Here is a 22,111-nt window from a genome sequence, read left to right on the forward strand (position 1 = left end):
AAATCTTCCCGCTCGCAGCCGAGATGGAACCCGAAACCCCAGGGTTGCTGACCGAGCGCTTTACCAACTGAGTTATACGGGCAACAAAAGTTCGAGCTATTGATGCAACAAAAAATGCATCATGATTATTATTGATGTAATTTAACTTATTGCTGATCCACTCCTATGAGTCTTAGCGTGATGTTATGTTGCCTATAGCCTTCCTCAATAAATGGACTATTCAACACATAAAGAAATTTTCTATTCGAACCAGTAGTTCCTGAGATTAGTGCGTTCAAACAAACCAACTCTTCAGCTTTACAAATTCGAAGTCTTTGATGGCTGTTTTGTGCAGCAACTGGTACATCCGTTACCGTAAAATAAATTGCCCAGCAATGAATTTAGGGCAAATAAAATGCTAATTAATTAAAACCAGCCCTCTTTCAGCTTCGCAATTCATTCTTCTCTTTGAAAATTCACTCCTGGAAAAGCTCAGTACATTTAAACTGCCAAACTGAATTTTTTCCAAAGCATGTAGGATTTTGCATTTGAAAAAATTTAGAAAAGAAAACGGAGAAAAGTCGAAAACTTTTCGAGAGGGGGAAGTCCAAAAATGTCTGTTCTATTCCCATTCATGATATTTCAAAGCGGTAAACCTCAAAGGGGATGCATAACGTATAGCAAAACTTAAGGAAAAGACAATCATTTTAAATCACGGGAGAAGTTTCGAATTTTCTGGACTAAAACTCTTTTCTTCTTCTTCTGCTAAAATGTAGCATACACTACTTTAAACAATTTTTTTTCAAAGGATGGAAAAGAAAAAAGAGATGTACATACTTTAGAATATTTTGACCTAAATGTTTCTATGAAATGTCAAACGAATTTTTATAGAAAAATTAAAAGCAAAGACCAATGGGGTCGTTTTCAAATCTTTAAAAGTATTTTTTCTGAAAGAGCCCTCTTAAAAACAAAAGATTTGACCATTTTTTAAACTATTTGACTAAGTTTAATATTTTTAAAAAATTACTTAAATCGGTGCGCTTTCATTGTTTACGCTTCTGCCGATGACATCATAAATGATGAAATGCCATTCAGTGTTGCCATTCACAGAGCATAATATTTAATTATCATCTTTACTCACGTGTACTGGCAACAATATGGTTGATAGCAAGCGTAGAGCGCAATAGTTGATTATCATAACGTGGAAATCCGGTAACATATGCGGCAAAGTACATCATTTGTGACGTCATTAAGACCATGCCTTGTTTGAAAAATCGGACATTGTAAAAAATTAATTAAAAAATAACTGTTGGGAAAATGAAAGTATTTCCTGGATCCATGTTATTATTTCGCTTATTCTATCAATTTCAGTGACTAAAAGTAGTACTTTTGACTGAAGGAAACAACCCCGTTCATTCGAACTAAATTGATTTTTTAGATAAAGAAAGAAAAAAAAATCTATGCAGGTCCAGATGAAAGTGAAATATAATTTTATTAAAAAATCACATTGCAGAAAATTAGAAATAAAATCCTGGAAAAAATATTTTTCAAATGACAATATCAGTTTAAGAAATAATTAAATAAAATAAAAACCGTTTGAAGCATCATTGTTGGAAAGGTTAACACAAAATTAAATACCTTAATAGGAGCATATAAAAAGATAAATCAAGAGGTGGCTCCAGTAAACACATTAAAACAGCGAAATAAAAATCAGCAATGAAAGAAGCACACAATTTTTTACTATTTTTACTGCTTGAAAAATAAATATCCTAGATACAGTAGCAGGGTGTTATATTTTATGGATGCCTGATAACTTCGTGAATTTGTTTTGATTACCAAAAATGTTATAATAAAATATGCTAGTGATAAAATTGCATTTTTTAAGTAACTGTTTTATGAAATTGGTATTGCTCTTCAGTGCTTTACTTGAGAACTATGTTTTAGGTTACATTTTGTTTAAGATATAATAAAATAAGGTAAGAGCTCCAAATAAGACCCTCCTACGTTTCATTGCCTACTAGTTCATTTATGATTCAATTTTCTCCAAACTTAGCACATCTATCAGTTTAACGTTTCTCAACCCTTTTTGATCCTTGGACCGACAAAAGCTTTTTAAAAACTTTCAGGGACGAGGGACATTTTTTAAAAACCTTTTTACTAGAATGCTTACCCGATAAGAAACTAAACAAGATATAAACTTTACTGTATTTGGGATTAAGGAACTGTCATAACACTATTTAAATGTAATGACAAGTATGTAGTTATTGTAATATAATTACATTTCAGTAAATAATAATTTGAGAGAAATCAGGGAAAATTACGTGGACTAATCGCAAAATTCACGGAGAAAACAAAAATATCGTAAAAGTATTACTATTTTTCCTCCTTTCTTTCATTATTTTTATTTCATTTTATTTAATTATTTTGAGCAAAGAAGGTTTTTTAACTCGGATGGACAAAAATCTTTGAGAACCGGTAAATTTCTTCGGCTCGCCGGAGCACCGATCAGAGAAATGAACTAAAACTGCAACTTTGACGCATTTTATCCTTCTTTTCTGTCAGTATTGTTTAGGATCTCCTACAGGCGCGAGGTTTTTTTTTTAACATGCAAAATGTGAATTATTTATTTATTTTCTGAAATGGGGGTTACAGCTAACTCCCGATTACTCGAAGTCATACGGGACCGGCTAAAACGTTATTGGTAGTTCGAGTTATCGGAAGTTTCCATAACAGCCTCAAGAGTTTGGGACCCAATGACAACTTTGAGATAAAGGAATATTCGAGTTATAAACTTCAAATTATCGAGATTCGACTGTACCTTATTTTTGTTTCATGAATTTAAAAAAAAGTTTAATGAATTATTTAATAAACTATGGCCTTCCTACCAAAAAAATAACAACTTTGGAGGAATAACATACATAATTCAAACTCAGTTCAGTTCAAATTTAAAATTGCTTCATTTATTCCTCTTGAGGAGACGGAAAAGAAAACAGAAACCAACGCTTTGGGCAAAGTGAGGCATTAAACAGGATCCACATTTCGCAAGGTGCTCTGGGAAACACTTCCCTCAATCAGCGGCGCGTATCTCCCCGAATAACACCCCCTGATAAAATATCAGCACCGAGCATATGTGAGGGGGCGAAAAAAATCCCTGCAGAGTGCGATGGAAAGCCATCCGTTTGAAAAGGGAAGAAGTTAAGCGGCTTATATATCCAGATAAACAAATCAATGGGCGCAAAACGAAGCATGCACTCATTGCAGACGATTTTTTTCCGCTGGAATTTGCCGGTTTACAGCCCAGGAATTGCGTTCTGGGAAGAATATGTCCTAGTTTGGGTGGGAAAAAAGTCATTTTAAAAGAGAAAATATCGAAAAAGGTTATGTCTAGTGTTTGTGGAACTCGGGATGTCTTGGAAAGATGAAGATATCAGCAAACACTTGGAATTTTATTTTTCAAAAAAGGACTGGTTTCGGTAGAATTCACATACTGTTTGTTTTGTTTGTTTGTTTCTTTTATTTTCTTTTTCGCTGAAGCAAAATAATATTGAGTTCTTAAATGTTTTGAGGGAAAAGAAAACAAATTTGTGCTTGCCACAGCAGTATCAAATGAAGAAACTGTAAGCAAAAAGCTTTAGAATTCCCCCACCCCCATTAAATTCTATAAAACCAATTAAAAATCACAAATTGAATTAAATTGCACTTTCATCAGTTGCTTTTAAGGTAACGAAAAGGAAAGGGAAAAAACTTGCATCTTAATAAGAAAGCATTATTTTCATAAACTTTAGCGTTGTATATGGGTCATTCCGACGAAAATGGTACATTTCATGTCCGGCACTTTTGGATTTTTTACAGAAAATTTGATAGTTAATATGAATTAATCATATTTTTTTCTTTATTCTTCATGCAATTTTGTATCATGAGCTATTTTTTGTTTTTAAAATTTTGATTTAGGAATTTTTTTAAAAAAATATGTTAGTCAAAAAGGCAAAAATCTTGATGTCCCAGCTTCAAAACAGTGACAGTTAAAAAGTGATTTAAGTAATTGCTTAGATGCAATAACCAGAAAAAAAAATCCAATTATATTGCAACACCTTTATTGGAACAATTTAAACAATAATTTTTTTTTAGAAAAATATTTTTTTAATGAAAATGCATGGAATTTACAATTGTCTCTACAGTTTACAAATTTTGAAATGTCCACTCTGTTACAGTCATTAAAGAATAAAAAAAAAATTACAAAAAAACTAGTAATACTTTTGAGATGACAAGATGGTAAAAACTCCATGTTTAGCTAACCCTAGTGTATTCAACAATCAACAAGCAAGGTAGTACTCATTCCTTGTCTCTGGTAGTAAATTTGAGTAACAAAATGTCTACTATGTTACATTAATTTTGCTAATTAAAATTTTAAAATAAAATCTAAATTACATATAAAGTAGTAATTTTAGAGTTACTCTTTGCTTTTGTTTTACTATTTTAACTGTTACTGTATGTTTAGGTTTAGAAAAAAAAATTTAACTACTTATTTGTCCATTCTGTTACATGTCCACTCTGTTACACTTCTTGTGTAAAAGAGTGGACAATATTTATGGAAACAGTAAACAAGTCCCATACGCTATTGATGTTTTTCAAAAAGCGTAGCTTAACGAATTTATAGGAAAAATGAATTAAATACAAAATTAAAAAAAGGAAACATTGTCTATTTTCTCTGCTTAAACATAGAGATTACTTCTATCTTACTACTATTATATATGCGAAAGTTTGTCTGTATGGATGTATGGATGGATGTATGGATGTTTGTTACTCATTCACGCAAAAACTACTGAATGGATTTTGATGAAACTTTACAATAATATAGCTTATGCATCAGAATAACACATAGGGTAGTTTTCGTCCCATTATGGGGGGCAAAACCCCCTTAGGGGGGCAATAAAACACAATTTTCGCATAAATTCTCTAATATGGGGATGAAAAAATACTTGCACATATTAACATTATATGTCCATCGAAAGCTCTGATTTTTCTGCTGAAGATGGCACCTGTTCGAAATTTCTAAGTAGAATAAAAAACGAGTTATGAGCTTTTTAGTTCCATGTTCGAAGGCTTTCCTTAACTCAATACAATATTTAGTGTATCATCTCAACTCCCTGTCGATAACGACTATTGTTGTATTGTTGACTATATTTGCTTTTCGTGACTGTTCAAGGCTTTTCTCAAGTCAAATCTTGAAGTAAGATTTTTGCATAAGATTGGCAAATAATACATGGATTTGGCTGATTTTTTTCCATTCTAATGCAACTTTGAGGCAATTAATGGTTTTTATTATTATTTATTTGTATTGACTTGGTATTTAATCGATCAGCTGGAATCTAGCCAAACTGCTTTGTGGAATCATTTCAATAGCTAAGGCATTTGGCATTTTTTTCAACTGTCGTTGTTTTTGAAGCTAAAGACTACGCAATACTGTTTCTCGGTTTTCACCATGTAACCAAATATCGCCATTTCTTTAATATTTCTTTCTTTAAATTTGTTAACACGTAAAATAATTCGCCAACTAACTCGCAAATTCATAAACAGCGCAAAAACTTCCATTACTTTGTCTTTGCACACAATTTCAAAACTTGCCAATTTTTTACTGTTTATTGGAAACATTTCGGGTAGCATCATTGTTGACCCTATTTTGGGACGATTTCTACGGTAAGAAGTTACACATTATACAATAATTTAGATTGCCGGTGTAGCGCTGGATATTATGTATTTGATGGAGATCGGGATTATAAGGGAACTGTTTCACTTTATTTAAGAATAGTTGACCTAACTCGAATTGGATTTTTTGGGAATTACCCAAACTGACTTCTTTACAACCCCTGAACGTTTTCGTGATTTATTTTTTGTGATTTTTGGGTTTCTTCTCAGTTTTGCCAACATTTCATTTACTCCCTTTCCCCCTAATTTTCAGTTTTAATCATACCTGCCTGTAATGACTATTAACTTGAATCAATTGAAAAAAAACTACATCAACGTGAGCGAAGCCGCGGGCAAAAGCTAGTCTTCAATAATAGTGTCCACTCTGTTACAGGTATGTCCATTCTGTTACAGGAATATTTTAACTGATTTGTTTGTATTTTTTAATATTTAATTTAAAGGTTAATTTGCATAAAACTACACAATTGCTAACTAGAATAATCCATCTTCAATCTTTTTTCAAGTTTGTTTCATATAATAATCTTAACTTTTGCAAATGATTTTTTAAATTTTTGTATTTTTTAGTAAGATAATTAGCAATAAAACTTAAATGTGCCTTTTACAATGACATTTTAAGCATTTGTATGAAAGATATGTTCCATTTGTTTATATTAAATAAAAAAAAATTGACAATTTTGAATTTGTTGTTGTTTTTAAATGGTGTAACAGAGTGAACAAAATCATTCATTTCTGATAAAAGAACTGAGAAAATTGCATATTAATACCGAGTTGAGCTAATTAATTTTTATAGTTCAGATAAATTAAACCCTTTTGCCATTATTTGACACTAATTTTTGTTGGAATAGATGACTTTGAAAAAAAAAGTTTTGAAAACTGAAATGTACCATGTTCACCGGAATGATCCATATTGTATGTTTCATGGTATTGATTTAGGCTTGAAAGTTTCAAATAACAGGGATCATTAGCAATTAAAATATAATAGACACTTTTCCCATCCATGAATTTTCTTCTTGGTAAAACAACTGTGGCTCAGTTGGTAAAACAAAAATGAGCCATTAGTTTTCTTTTTCCAATTGATAAACTGATAAACATCAGGAATAAATTCGGCAACGTTTTCACACTGAAGGTTGGATTAACGAAAACAGAGATGGCTTAGTCTGAATAATGCATTAAAAATAAAATAAAAATTACAACGTCGGTTGGGCACGGTATGCTGTGCCAGGTTGCAATCAGCAAGTGAGCTTTTTCACATCTTTTTTTGAGAATTATGATAAGTGCAAATGAAACTTGAAACAAGACCAAAATGGATTTGCAATTGCCTGTATATTAAGTATGGTCCTCAAAAAGAAAAGAAACATGTGCTCAGTCGTGTAGTCAGAAAACTTTTTTAGAAAGGGATACGATTAAATTTTGGAGATCGATATGGCTAGTTTAGGTTTTTCTATGGTCAAAAAAGGGGAGACTTCTGATGTCCTTGCATACGCCACTGCATGTCACTCACTAAAACATTATTAGTTTTGCAAAAAAAAATATTATAATAATAATAATAATCTTAAACTGTAGTCATGTGCAATGAAAGCAAAAACTTGATGTTTTAGTCATTTCTGTCATAACAAAAAAAATGTCTCTACAAGAATGGTTCGATGCCCTACTGAACTACTTTGTGAGCTATAAATTGACATATTTCCATATAACACCCCTGCATACACCCGGCAAAAATTTCATCAAAATTATCGATGGCCAAGTGGAGACATGAGATAAACCAAAAGTCAATGTAGAGGAGTTACGATAAATTCATTGAGTCGGAAGCGCTGAATTCGTTTATGTTCCGCAGCACAAAAGTGCTTATTGTTGAGAGTTCATGAGGAAAGGTTTCATCTTTGTTAATTTATTTGCATAATGTATCTATCTAGTTTCTCAATTATTAAGATGTATTTCTACATCTTAGTTCATTGCTGAATCCAGTAAGTTTTTGAGGGAAATTTTTCCAAATCCGACGTAACTTATTTTAGTTCACATTGCTGTTTTTGCGGGCGTAACAACAATATGCAAACTATTGTAAATCATGTTTCCTATTTGGGAAGATATTTGCAAAAGTAAAACTCTGAAGACAGACATTATCAATCTTTCTAAATACAGTATAACTTCGATTTAACGATTGTCAAGGGACTGAAAAGAATTATCGTTAAATCAAGTATATCGTTTAGTTGAGGAGCATAGACATTCAATGCAGTCAAATCTCCGGACCAGTGAATTGTGTCATTAAATCGAGGAAATCGTTAAATCGAGTTATTCTGTAACTAAAACGCAGTTTGCTAGAACATTCGTGCCCCGGCTGTATTATTGAGAGAACGTATTTGACAACTTCATGTGTGTGCCAAAACATACATTTTCTGTGTTCAGTGGCGGAGCGAAAGGGGGGGTTTGGTGGTGAAAACACCCCCCAGAGCCATTGGTTTTGACATAAACTCAAATTCTAATACACTAGTTTATGCAAATGAAAGGGCTGTTTTGATCCCAAAAAACAAGCCCTTCAGAAGGTATATTTGATCAAAAAATCCCCTTCAGAAAGTGATTTTTGATCAAAAAAATTCCTCAAGAAGGTATTTTTGATTTAAAAAAAAAAACCTCCAGCAGGTAACTTTGAACAAAAGAAACCCCTCTAGAAGGTATTCCTGGCTGCGCTAGAGACTGTTTGTAGTGTAGAATTACTGGAAAGATAAAGATTTTCTGCTGGTGAAATCACCAGAACTGAATTTCATTTGTCGATAGCCCCTGCGACATGCAATCCTCAGTGAGGGATTTTCATCGGTTCCCCTGCTCCTCACACGTATTCCCTCCGCACGACTTGCCTCACCAAACCCCCCGATCGGGCATTGTGTCTTCCCCCGCCCCTATCGAAAAACCCTATAACCCTTCCGGCGGTGATACATAGTCCAGGAAGTTAATCAAGTGATAGGAACCGAGCAAAAACTGCAACAGCGGATGTATCCTCCTGAAAGAGAAAAAATGAGCCACCAGGAAGATAATCTCGGTCAAATTCATCAGGACTGATAGGACACACTGTTTTCTAGGCACTCGTTAAAAATAGCAGCCGAGAAAACCCTATTACGCTCGGAGCGGAAGGAGCTGTCGTGTCCTATCTTGTGGGAGTACCACCATGAAGCCTTTAAGCAGGCGAATATGTTAGAATGAGAAATTTTCGTTCGCCCTCCCCTATTTCCATCGAGATACGGGTTTTGTCTTTAACCAGGGATTCCGATTTTGGTCATTGTTCTTCTGTTTTTTCTGCTTCGGGAATTTTCTTTGTTCTTTCGGGGTTTTTTCCCTTTTCTTGCGTTCCTGGGGATGAAATGGATCTTTTCAGGAAACTTATCAGGCAGAGATGGTGAAGAGATTTGTAACATGTCTTCCCCGCGTTATCCTGAGAAGAAGAAAGTTTATGTGGTGTCAATATAAAGTAGCAGTGGCAAATAGGAAAAGGGAAATAAAGTAGATTCATTCATAAGTCTACACTTATTCCTTCACAAAGTTTGTTTTATTTAATGTAGGAGTTTGGATCCAACAAACAGCGCAAGTTAGAAAGTTCTGCGAAATCATTTGTGTTTTTCTGATTTTTTGAGACAATAAGTTCAAAGAGATTCCCCAAATTTTACACAAGATGACACCCATAAGTTAACAATTTGTTTTTTTTATGATTTTAAAAGCTCTAGGTGTTTAAAACGGAACATTGGAAACATCTGTTTTCATATAATTTTATGTCATCACGTAGGCGAGTTTAGCAAAAAAAAAACTAATCATACTTCATGTTTTTCAGTATATATGTAATTTGGTTTTTCTTCAGGCAAAATAGGCATATATACATAGCAGATTCTTGGAGAACTTTACCCTAAACTTTAAATCTTCCCAATTAAAAACATTACTGAATCAAAAGTAGAAACTACTCCAGAAACACACTGAATAGCACCAGTTTTCTTGTCGAAACTCATTTCATTATCAGGTTTTTCACCGGCAATTATGCTCCGACATGTCACTCGGGCGACTACAAAAATAAATTGGCGACTAGTGTTATTTCAGCACAAAAAATGTTTTCAAGTCCATGTTACACTGAATTTGTCTGAAAACTATGAGAAATAATTTTGCTGGAGGCTAAAAAAAATTTCCTGGTTCTTAAGAGTTTGAGTTTTTTGTCGCTTACTGCTCATGAGATTATGCAAGAATACGAGCTCTGCGCAAGAGATCGTTTTATTTTCTTTGCAACGACTACGTTTTTTTTTTTTTTAAATTTCGGATGAGAAATTACGTAACGTTTCTTGCAGCTGAAACATTTTAACCATTAAATCTACACAAAACAGTTATTACCTTACATTTTTGCACACTTTGTAAGTCTGGAAAATGATGGGTAGCAAGCATCTTCTACTCCGTTTTGGCGCTCTTTGTGGTCTCTCTCATGGTGGCTGGCATCGTTTAATGACAAAAATTTTAAATGGAAAGTTAAATTCTACATCATCTTTACTAATAATAAAGCTGAAAGTCTCTCTGTCCGGAGGATGTCTGGATGTCTGTAGGATGTTTGTGACGCACATAGCGCCTAAACCGTTCGGCCGATATTCATGAAATTTGGCACAAAGTTAGTATGTAGCATGGGGGTGTGCACCTCGAAGCGATTTTTCGAAAATTCGATGTGGTTCTTTTTCTATTCCAATTTTAAGAAAAAAAATATCATAAAATGGACGAGTAAACTACGAAATTATCATAACATGGAACCGTAACATGGGCACAAGCCAATTGGCGAGATACGAAATTATCATAACGTGGAACCGTAAGATGGGTACAAGCCAACTGGCGAGAAAATTCACCATACATTATTTGTAAATATACAGGCGAACCAAAAGACCTTTTGATTTTTCTATTACGGGCAAAGCCGTACGGGTATCACTAGTTATAAATAAAATAAACACATCATACAACGGATAAACGATTAAAAATGACATGATGAAAAGTGCAAAATTTAGAAGTATCTGAAATTCGGAGAAAAGAAATTTAAATCATTTTTATTCGAAATTTAATATTTCTTTAAAAAGTACGCTAAGTGAGACTAGTCATTTATCTTTTATGTTATTATTTTTATGAATTGGAAAAAAACACGTTTCTAATCTATGAGTGTCTCATTCCATAATGCTAAAAAATATATTAAATTTAGTATGTGAAGATAATAAAGCACTGCAAACCATATAAACAACATTCGAAAATCCTAGTCGTTTTCAAAACAGCCAATTAAGTTGATAACAAAAGATTATAAAATGTTTAGAGTAAGTCATGAACCAAAAGTAAAAAATAAAGTGGGGTGGTAATGTGGACAAATACGCATTTTTTATTTGTCTCATTCAAAAATGCCAAAGGACAATTAAAAAAAAATCTCTCAAAAAATCGATACAATGTACATCCTAAATTAATATTAGTCATTAACACTTTTAGCTTTTAAAAGTGGCAAAAGAGTCTGTGGAAGGATCATAAAACATTCAGTGTGGATGGGTTTGAAAAAAATGATTTTTTTATTTCGGAATCGCGTTACCTCTCAAAAGTTGTAGTTTGTTATCTTCAGTTGGCGTAAAATGAAAAAAAATCGAAGTTAACATCTTCAGTTCGCGCATGAGGCTGGCAATTTGAAAAAATATGCTAAAAATCGAATTTTTTAAAAAATAACAAAATTATTTTTTTTTTAAATATTTTTGTAAGGAAAAAGCCATAAATTGTAAGTATATAGCGTAGTTTGAATCTAATAAATTATTTTATAGCTTTTACGTAAGATCTTTCGTTTGCGCATATACCTTTAATTGGGCTAAAATCACCATGAAATTTGAAGCCCAATTTAAGGCGTATACGCGAACTAAAGATTCTGTTGTAAAAGCTATAAAATATTTTTAGGTTCAAACTACGGAATATACTGACAATTTATGGCTGTTGCGTTATGAAAAAAAAAAAAAACTGTAGTTATTATTTTTTGAAATTTTCAATTTTTAACATATGTTTTCAAATTTTCAGCCTCATGCGCGAACTGAAGATGTCAACTTAAATTTTTTATTATTTTTTTTCTCTGAATGAGGCTACTAAACTACAACTTTTGAAAGGCAACGCGATTTCGAAATTTAAAAAAAAAATCGCTTTTTTCGAACCACCCAAATTTACAGTAAGTCAGAAACCGAAAGTAAAAAATCAAAGTTGGGTATTAATGTGAATTAGTACGTGTTTCTTATCGATAATTGTTTCATTCTAAAATGCCAAGCAAAAATGTTGAAAAAAAAAAAATTCTCAAGGTAATTCAATACAATGCTACTGACCAAATTCCCAACAAATAGAAAATCTTTCAGTTTTCAAAACCGAAAAGAGTCTATCAAAGATTCATAAAACGTTTACAATAAAAGAGTCAGGAGCCAAAAGTAAAAAAATCTAAGTCAAGTGAAGCGGAAAATTCATAAACAGCGAAACCACAAAGTCGCACAAAATTTAGATCTGGTTAAATAAAATTAAAAATCATTACTTTAACATAAAAAAGCAAATGTAAACACATTGAATTGAAAAGTTTTTTTCTTTTTCTCTAATAAATTGAACTTTACACAAAGCAGAAGATAACTTTACGGACTCTTAGAGATACAATCCAATTTACTAATCCTCAAAAAATCTTTCTAAACGGCATTTGGTGAATCATTTTGCTGGAAATCAACTTTTGTCAGCCGGAAAATGAAAGCTGCTTAACGGCGCTTTTAAACATGCATGACATCGACTCACAGGGGTGTGGAAACTAATATCACAGTGTAATCCTTTTAGCGGAAGCCACACAATGTACATCGGCACACCGCACGTCCGAATCAGCAAATGTTAGATAAGATGCGAAGTAAAATTTTTACGGTTCTAATCGGTCGTGCTTCGAGCAAGATACCAGACAAGCAGGTTTTATAAATTGTGCTTGATGTGAGTTAACGTCTCTCACGTCAGGCTCTAAATATAAAAACATGGCTGCTAATGAAAGTGGAAGAGAAGCCATATATTTTCAAGGCTTAAGAAAGACAAGTTGCCACCGAGTATATTTTTCACAATGGTAAACAAGGAATTAACGCTGCTTACTCTTTCAAGTGCTTGTGAATCTTGGACCATAGAAATAAAAAAATGTTTTTAAATCTATGTTCACATATGTATAAGAATTAAATGTGTGTATAAAAGTCCAACACCTTATCCGAAAACTGTTTTAACCTCTTGACGTACCATAACGCCTGGGAGACGTCATTCTTTCCTTGAGCCTCTGTAAAACCAACTGCAATTGCACAGTGACATCTCCAAGATGTCATTCGTTTGATGTACCATTGAAGGCTTTGAAGTTTCTGAGACATCATTCATTTCAAGTGCCATTGTAGAGGGATGTCTCCAAGACATCATTTATGAACTATCGCAGATATTTTGACGGCTCCGAGACGTCATTGTATGTCAAGAGGTTAACCAATGTCTACTACTAGTGCTTCAATACGAAGTAGAAACTTGTACCCCAACTTGAAGTGCACTGCAAAAAAATCCGGTTGAGATCTCCAGCAAATTATGAGACACATGTTTACTCAGCATATGAACCAGAGATCAAAAAAGACTTACATGGATACGAATTCATATGAAGTTACTACATCTGGTGCCAGCAGTTAGGTATTGCTACTATTGTTTCGATGTTACAAACCAAAGAAAACTTAAATAATTTCCATCATTAAAATAACTTCTGCTTTTATTCAAAGCATTTGCTAACTTAATTCACTAATTTTTGCATGAACTTTATTGAACGAAGTGAAAAACTTTTAAGGAGTTGCATAGAAAGTTAAAGAAAAATTTAAGAATTTAGGGTTTTTTTTTTTTTTTTTTTTTTTTTTTTTTGTTTACTCAATATGTACTTGCAAAAAATCAAACATTTTGAAAAATATTAATAAAGTAAGAGTATTTATAAAATATTACTCAAAGCGAAAATATATTTTTAATAACACATTGAAAGAAAGCAGAAGTGTCTGCAGTATCGCTTCACTCCAAAATTTATATTCAAATAAACTGGTGATTCACAAAAAATATGCTATCCAACCGAAGATTAAACAACATTTAAGCCGTCTTTTCTTTCTCGGGAAGTGCCCAACTTTCCTCTGGAGCAGCGGATCGAAACTTCCAATATTCCCTTGCATTCAGAATCTTGTCGCTAATTTCCCCAATATTAGACTCTTAAATTACTGGACCGCAGCCCAAAATGGCTCGTTAACCGTTGGTCTAACACAAAACCTCCATTACGGCCTTTTCACCCAGAGGGCCCCTAAATCAAGGGGATTCTGTGTCCTTAAAGAGCAATATCGCCAGTTAAGGGCTGGTCTTCGAAGCTGAAGGTTCGCGCCCGCCTCCTCAGCCAGAAGAGAATTTGTTTGCGATGGTCTTGCTTCAGGTGAACTTCGATACTTGGGATAGGGATTCTTGTTACCTGTTTGCTGGGTTTGTAACAGGTGTAAACATAGAAATCAAAATGATTGATGTTAATTCCAATTGGGGGGGGGGGATTTTGCAACTAAACATTTCATTACCGTATTTCTAAGACTAGTCATATCCTGAATGAATCATATGGAAAATATGAAGTGTTGGAAATGTAGCTAGGAATTTTTGCTTAGTTTAAATTCATTTTTGATAGTTTGACTGCCGAACAAGCAATTTAAATTTCAATTCATTCTATTTTCAAGTCTATAACTTATAAGAATGAAGTATTTTGCAAAAATCAATTAACTAATCAACTTTTCGTCAGTTTAAAAATTTTTAACGATGGAGTTTTTTATGTTCCTTCAAATGAAAAATTATAGCACTGTCTTGTGAATTTTAAACAGTAATATAAACAACAAATTGACACCGTGAATACTTAGTGACATGAAGGACCACGTTTTGGTGTTAGAAAGGCCAATGGCTTACTAATTAATAATATCAGTTGGTCTAAAAGAAGCGCTAACTTTTTCTTAAAGTAACACTAGCTATATCCATTACATAATTTTAAGTTGTATTTTTGCCGCATGTTATACTTTTCAAAGATATATATACCATTTGGTTGGATTTGATACCTTGGCTGCACAACGCTTACATGTTGAATAGAAAAGAAAAAGCTAGAGACACTTCAATTATTACTCGATAAGGATTGCACTACATGTTACAAAATTATCTCCACCTGCTTAAAATCGATCTGGTCTCCGTCCATACATATGATGTTTGTAGGACTCTTTATTCTAGTATTTGTTTACGCTTTTTAACTATTTTAACACACTGCGACGCTATATATTTTATTTCCCGCAGAGTTTTTTAAATTCATTATCAGTTTCGAGCATTTTGATATTCGTTGCTTTTTGTCTGTACGTTGGGGTTCAACCTTATTGACTTTTCCATGATTGCATGTAACAATGCTGCGTTTGCATTAATGTTTAAATGAAGGTTACATATTTAACTATCTGGTATTGAAAATTTCCTTTTATGCATTTGATGCATTATTCATAGCGTGAAAAAAATATTTGAATGAGTCAGAAATTATCTTCAGCTGATTCGCAATTAAAAGTCAATGTCATGGAAATTAGTCGAACAACTGGTGGAAAGTCATGTCTACTTTTCTCTTTGTAATATGTTGACTATAAAACAGAAACTTGCACTTTATTTTCTGGTTACGAATTGAGCTCACTTATCTTTGCCCCGCTCCACAAGTTAGATGGACACGAAAATACTGCAATAAATTTCTATTTGAGTATGAATTTGGTTACCAGACTTCAGCGTCAGACAGGAAAAGTTTGCGCTTTGACCCTCAGCAGCCGTAACCAATGATCAAAACTTTATCGTATTGAAAGATGGGCTTCTTTTAATACAGAAATCCTAACCTACCTTAATTTTGTTCGTTTGTGTTTTCATAATTTTTATTGTGTCACTTATTTTTTTACACAAAGTGTTTTTAATTTTTAACAATGTAGTTTTGCATGGATTTGTACTTAAATAGCTACATATCTGTTAAATATTTGCCAAATAAAGCTTCATTATTTTCTGTCTCAGCTACAGTCTTTTAAAACAACACATGAATGCGAAAAAGCTCAATTGGAAAAAAGCAATTGCGAACACTTATATGCAAACAGATTACATGAATTTTGCAAAAACATTCTCCTTGTCGAGATTTCTTTCCGATCAATATTAAGTACTTTGTGCAAAATTGTATCATTATTCACCATTGCGGTAGGCTAATAGCCTTCCATAATTGCTTCAAACCTTTCTTCTCATGTCTTCAAGCAGAAAACAATTTTGTCATTTCCAAATTTAAGTAACAGAACTCCAACCAAATGACAGCCATTTTCCTCCTGTCTTTATGCCCCAAACAGCAGCCTTTTCTTATTATCGAAAGCCATCTCGAAAACGAATCGTCTTCCCTTTTGCTAACGATACCAAACCATCCTCTCTTATCACCGAATCCACCCCAGGCTCGAAAATGTCGAACTTATGTAGATTTATGCAAATCCCCGCTACCCTCAGAATATCTACTGCAGGACCTCAGAGCTCAGGGCCCGTTAGAACTCAAAGTCCTGCGCTATTTAAAAGTTTTGAGGAAACGCCACTTTGCATAATTCATCAAGTTCGACAATTCGAGGGAACTAACTAAACCGGATAGTTGAGCGAAGTCTGGTTGGACCGACATTCCAGCATGTAATGGTTGGAAATGCGTTAATTCTGAACACTGATAATGGTTGCGTTTCACGCTTGAATGGAGGTACGCGCATAATTTGAGGCAGAAAATAATATTTTTCTGCTATTTATGGAAATGTAAATTGAGTCCTGAAGAAATGATCAAAAGATTAAATCTTAGGCAGACGACAGACACGTGTGACAGGATTTGCGAGATTCTAAGACAAGCCAATAAGCAAATGCTGATTCGATGCATCTTATGTCTCGAATCGTAAACTGTGTTGTGTGATACAAAAATAGCTCCCCCCCCCCTCCCCCCCTTGTTTGAAAAAATCGCAAAAATAATCGAAAATACCACCAGGAAATAGTTTTAGCGCAGCTCTTTTATGAAAAATCAAGATTGAATCGAAAACATGTTTCTCAAGAGCTAGAACTTTTGAGAAAGTTGTGTTTTAGCACATTTTTCAAATTTAGTACGTTCGGTACCGTTAGTCAAAATAGGAAAATTCTACGTCTTGCTTCAGTCGGGAAGATTTTTTTTAATGCAAAATTCGTTTGACTTTATGTACAATTTCAAATATATCTAGATCGAATTTAATAAGTATATTAAAGAAATTCATGATTAGAAAGGTGGTTGAAGTAAAAATAATTCATCAGCTAGGGATTTAAAAAAAATTTAGTATGGTGATTAAGGAAAACATCTATAGAATAAATATCTATTAAATTACGTATTTTAATATCTTTCAAATTTTAAAGTTCAACCTATTCTTAACCTCTTAGAGAAACAAATATCAGAGATATTAAGGCATAGTTTCTTGACAAAAACCAGTTTAGTTAGGGAAGAACTTTTAATGACTATTACACAGGCCTGTTAATAATTGTCTATTCGTGTTTGAAGGTAGTAGGTAGCATCCTTAACCGTGCCAAATAATTAGGGATGTGTCGTTCACGAACGAACGGGTCAAAAAGAACGAATCCTTAAAATAAACGAATTCGCTCGTTCACTTAAAAAATGAACGATCGTTCTTTTGAACGGTGAGCAGTTTGGAGCATTGTATTGATTCACTTGTGATAAAATCGCATTAAAAAAGTTACATTTATCTTCAAATTTTTATGTCTGAATCAATTTCAAATTTCATTTTTCTCAGTGCAGTACAATGTATACATTTGAACCATTTTAATTTCTGCTTTATTCATCATTTTCTTTTTTCGTTGCAGATCATTTGCAATTTTCCAACGCATTCATTACTAATGTTTTGTGCAATTTGTTTAGGCTACTAACAAAATGTTTGGACGTTCCATCTCCTGTCCCACGCACCTGCTAAAATCATTCTCACACTTTCTATCGCCAAAATTATTTCTAAAAATACCCTTTAACACTTTTCTAGCGACCCTTTTGTTCTATAACATCTCTATTAACTACCATCCATATTTATTAGGCTTTATTTTAACTAGCTTGGCGACTTCCAAGTCACTTATTTTACATTCAATTTTCAGTGATTTTTAATAAGGATTATTAATCACGAATTTTTTTTTCCACGACTAAAAAAGTGTTGTTTTTTTTTTTTTTCCTGTTCTTATCGATGCTGTGGAATAATTTTGAAGCTCCCTAATATTTAAGATGACTCTTAAAAAAAAAATAAGTTATCCGCTACTCCGGCTGAGCTACCGATATATTTGTGTTACTTTTTTTTCGTTATACATGGTCTATTGGAAATTTTATATGTATATTACAGTGATATATACATATAGTATTTCCAATAGATAGAAAAATTTAATAACTTAATTTTTTGAAATGCTGAAATGGAACTTGCAATTTTTGGAATGGAAAACATATCTTACCATTCGGCAAATGAGAAATATCTCACAAAAAGAACTATAATTGCTTTATGCATCTAAACCTGAATAAAATAGTTTTTGATTCATTTTTCATGGTCATAATATCTTACTTTTAGACCATTTTAGTTATTTTTCCTTCAAAGAATATTACTGATCTAATGAAACATTTCGAACGTACCTGAGTGTGTCGTAAAGAGAGATCACCTGAAGCTTTTTCTAAATGAACGAAGTCGTTCAAAAGAACGAATTGAATGAACGGATCAAAAGAATGAACGATCCTCTGATGAACGGATCATTAAAAAGAACGACATTGCCCACCTCTTCAAATAATGCTCATTAACGAAAAAACAACTATCAAAAGCACCCGTATGCTCATTTCTTTTTTCAATGAAAAAAGAGCTCGTTGAAACTAAAAACACGCGTATGTTACGGAAGGAGAAGAACGTTTGATTTTGTGCTTAGATTCAATGGTGAATTATACGACAAAAACACATTTATATGGACACTTCTAAAAAAGATAACTAAAATTATACTCGACTCAGAAGTGCATTTTTATGCTTGATACAAAATGTACAAAAAAAAAAAAAAAAAAACGAGCTGATGTGTGTGCATCACATGACTTCCTTTTACTCCAATTTAATGTCATTTCCCCATTATTGGCAATTTTAATGTGATTCAATTGTTTACACTCTAAATATCACCAACAGTGGCCAAATTGAAACCAGATTTAAAAAAAAAGAAAAAAAAGTCGCCAAATTTGTCGCCAAGTTGGCGATAAAACTTGGCGACCAAAAGACTGGCGATATATCGCCTAGTGTCCGACAAATTATAACACAACTTGAGTTTACATCGAAATTAACAATGATTTCCCCCCAAAAAGAGGCAAAAGTCCCCCTTAGGAGCATCCGAATGCAACCAAAAGAGAAGGTGCACAACTAGACTCCACTAGAAGTCTACGCACCAAATTTCAACTTTCTAGGTCATACTGTTTTTAAGTTATGCGAGATACATACGCACGTACATACGGACATCACGAGAAAATTCGTTGTAATTAACTCGGGGGTCGTCAAAATGGATATTTCGGGTGTCTGTTCGTTCGTAGGCATATATCTACGAGTGATCGGGTCGAAAAAAATACTCAACATTCATTCGGGGGTGAGAAAAATGGAAATTAAGGCCGATTTTTGTGTGAAAATTTTTTTGCGAATACAATACTTTCTTTTTTTGTAAAAGGAAGTAAAAATGCGCAAAAGTTGGAAAAATGTTTTTAAAAAATTAAATTGGCTTGAAAAAACTCAAAAACAAATCTTTGTCTGCTGGGTAAAGGACAGTATGCTCATTTTTCGAAAACCAGAATCTCAGCACTATACTATTAATCATTCTCTATTCAGAGTTCTTGAGCACTAAATCCAATTACAAACAGTAAGCAGGTCGGACAATGGAAAATAAAACTTATTGGCTCGTTTCACATGCTGGTTTCGAGTTAAAATGAGATCAAAAACACCCTTTATGTCTCAGGGGCAGAAATATTAAATTGAAACAATAAAAGTTTTTACAAGTTAAAAATTTCTTTGATAGGCTAATTCTTAAAGTGTCTTAAGAAAACTGTTACCTGCTACAACTTGTATCAAACATGTAAGCAAAATATCAAACGGTTTGAGAGATGAACCAGAAAATCTCATAAATTTTCTATTTATTTGTTTAGATTTAAAGTACAGACTAAGTTATCTTAACAATGTGGAAATATCATGGTATATTTATCTTAAAATATAAAAATACAGAACTAGGAAGTTGGTAATGTCACAATTAATTCAAAACACTAGAAAGATGCCAGATTACGAAAAGAAAGAAAACTCGGCAAACAAATCCTCTCAAACAATGCCAGCCGGTCTGTTTACTTTGTGAGCATATAGTAACGTCTAACCATATATTATGTCCGCATCTTCTCAAATGCGGAATACTAAAATTAATTCACACCATATCTCCGTTTGTAGACACAGGCGCAACAATAAAAACATTCCGTTGCTTATTCCTTGGCTCAAACATTCCATCTCAAAACAAAGGGAATTTCGCTTTCCGCAAAATGTCGAATTAATGAGCGAAATAATAATTTCAACCGCATTTTGATGCGAGAGAATTGGACTTATAAACTGTGAGTGCGAAACAGCAACCATAACTTACACATAAATTCCGAAAAATTAACCGCGTTTAAAATCATTTTTAGAACTTGAAAGTCATCAAATATTTACAAATATTTGAGCGATTTGATCTTCCAGTAAGTAAAGATAAATATACAATTCTGATTTTTCCCAAATACTAAGGTTCGACAAATAGTAAAATATACATACCAACTAAATATTTATACTTTGTGAATATGTAAATATTTACATGCATTCATGCATGTATAGCTATGCGCCCCTAATGTATCATGGATGTATTAGGGGTGCAGTGAGGGAGTTTTGAGGGTAACAATCCCTAGAATGACTCCAACAAGGAAAATGTCGGATGCGCTTGGAATATAGATGTATATGAAAGTTCATGTTGGTTCTGTGTCAGTTCGGAATTTTGAGCTATACCAAGATAAATTGGAAAATAATATATATGCGTCAATTGGGTTCCAGTGAAAAAGATTGACTGTAGACTAAGGTTTTTTTCTCAGCAGTGCACTGTTTTTATTCTGTTTTGTCAAGTATGTAGTGGTATACTGTACTGTATAGTGTATAGTATACAACAATAGGATTGAATGTTGATAGAACAAAAAAAAGCAGCTTTGAAGAACTGCTAAAAAAAAGTTAAAATGTATTTTTAAAAAATAAGCAAAATTTTATGCATATGCCACATTTTTCCATTTTCTTGCTCTAAAGGAGGACCACCTTATAATTTTGATACACATATATAATACAGCACTAATTTCTATTTTAAAATTTACCACAATTGATACGTTACGTAAACCAGATAAAATCTTAATTTGTTAGATCCCCTAGACACTGAATGAGTAAATGTGTAAGATTTTGGGACAATTGATAAGTCATCTTGCTGCCAGTTTTTTTTTTTTTTTTTTTTTTATTTAAGATCATTAAATTTGTTTTAAGTTTGAACTATTTTTAGTCGTTGTCTGTTTGCCGGAGGAGCAAAAAAGAAAACCTTCAATTTATATGAAAACATTAAATTTCTAAAGTTGAATGGAAATTCAATTTACGTTCACTAATAGTTTCACTGCTAAACACACAAAAAGTCATGGAACTACATTTTATTATTTTCAATTAGCTACTTCTGTTTTCTTTTGATAAATTTAAAACATGTTTAATACTTTCAGCTACTGATAAAAAAAATCTTACTGCAGTTTCTTCTTTCAGGACACTAAAGGAATCCCTCTTATAACACAGTTAATTCGTTCCGTGTAGTATCGAAACCGTGTTATACGAGAATTTTTTAATAAATGGTTTTTTATCTCATTTTTTAACCTAATTAATCATGTATATATCATAAATCATGTCAATGTGTACCGTGTTATGTCGAAACCATGTTCTGTGTTATATCTAAACCGTGTTATACGAAACCTTGAAATAATGTAAATCAAGGAATGTGTACCGTGTTATATCGAAACGTATTCATAACGTGCAAATTTTATACTAGCTTAAATTTCGGCTCAATCGAACATACAAACAAAAACTGGCAACCAGAACATACAAAGACCCACTGATTTAAAAATAAGAGCTGTTATGAACGATAAAACTTAATTATTTTACATTCTTCAAATTAAAACTGTTATGCACAACAAGAAGAAACTTAACCCACTTTTCTATCTATACTAAGAACAAAACACATTATATAAGAAAAAAATCCGAGAGCTTTTCTGTAGCAATCAAGTTTGTCTGAGCAA

At 32.9% G+C, this 22,111-nt stretch overlaps 1 protein-coding gene across 1 annotated transcript in view; it reads right to left on the minus strand.

Annotated features, from left to right (window-relative positions):
- The window catches only part of LOC129225670 (runt-related transcription factor 3-like), a 156,574-nt gene that overhangs the window by 115,190 nt on the left and 19,273 nt on the right, over positions 1-22,111 (minus strand). The gene's annotated exons all lie outside the window — the stretch shown is intronic.

This window comes from Uloborus diversus, chromosome 7 (assembly GCF_026930045.1).
Source record: "Uloborus diversus isolate 005 chromosome 7, Udiv.v.3.1, whole genome shotgun sequence".
Lineage (NCBI taxonomy): Eukaryota > Metazoa > Arthropoda > Arachnida > Araneae > Uloboridae > Uloborus > Uloborus diversus.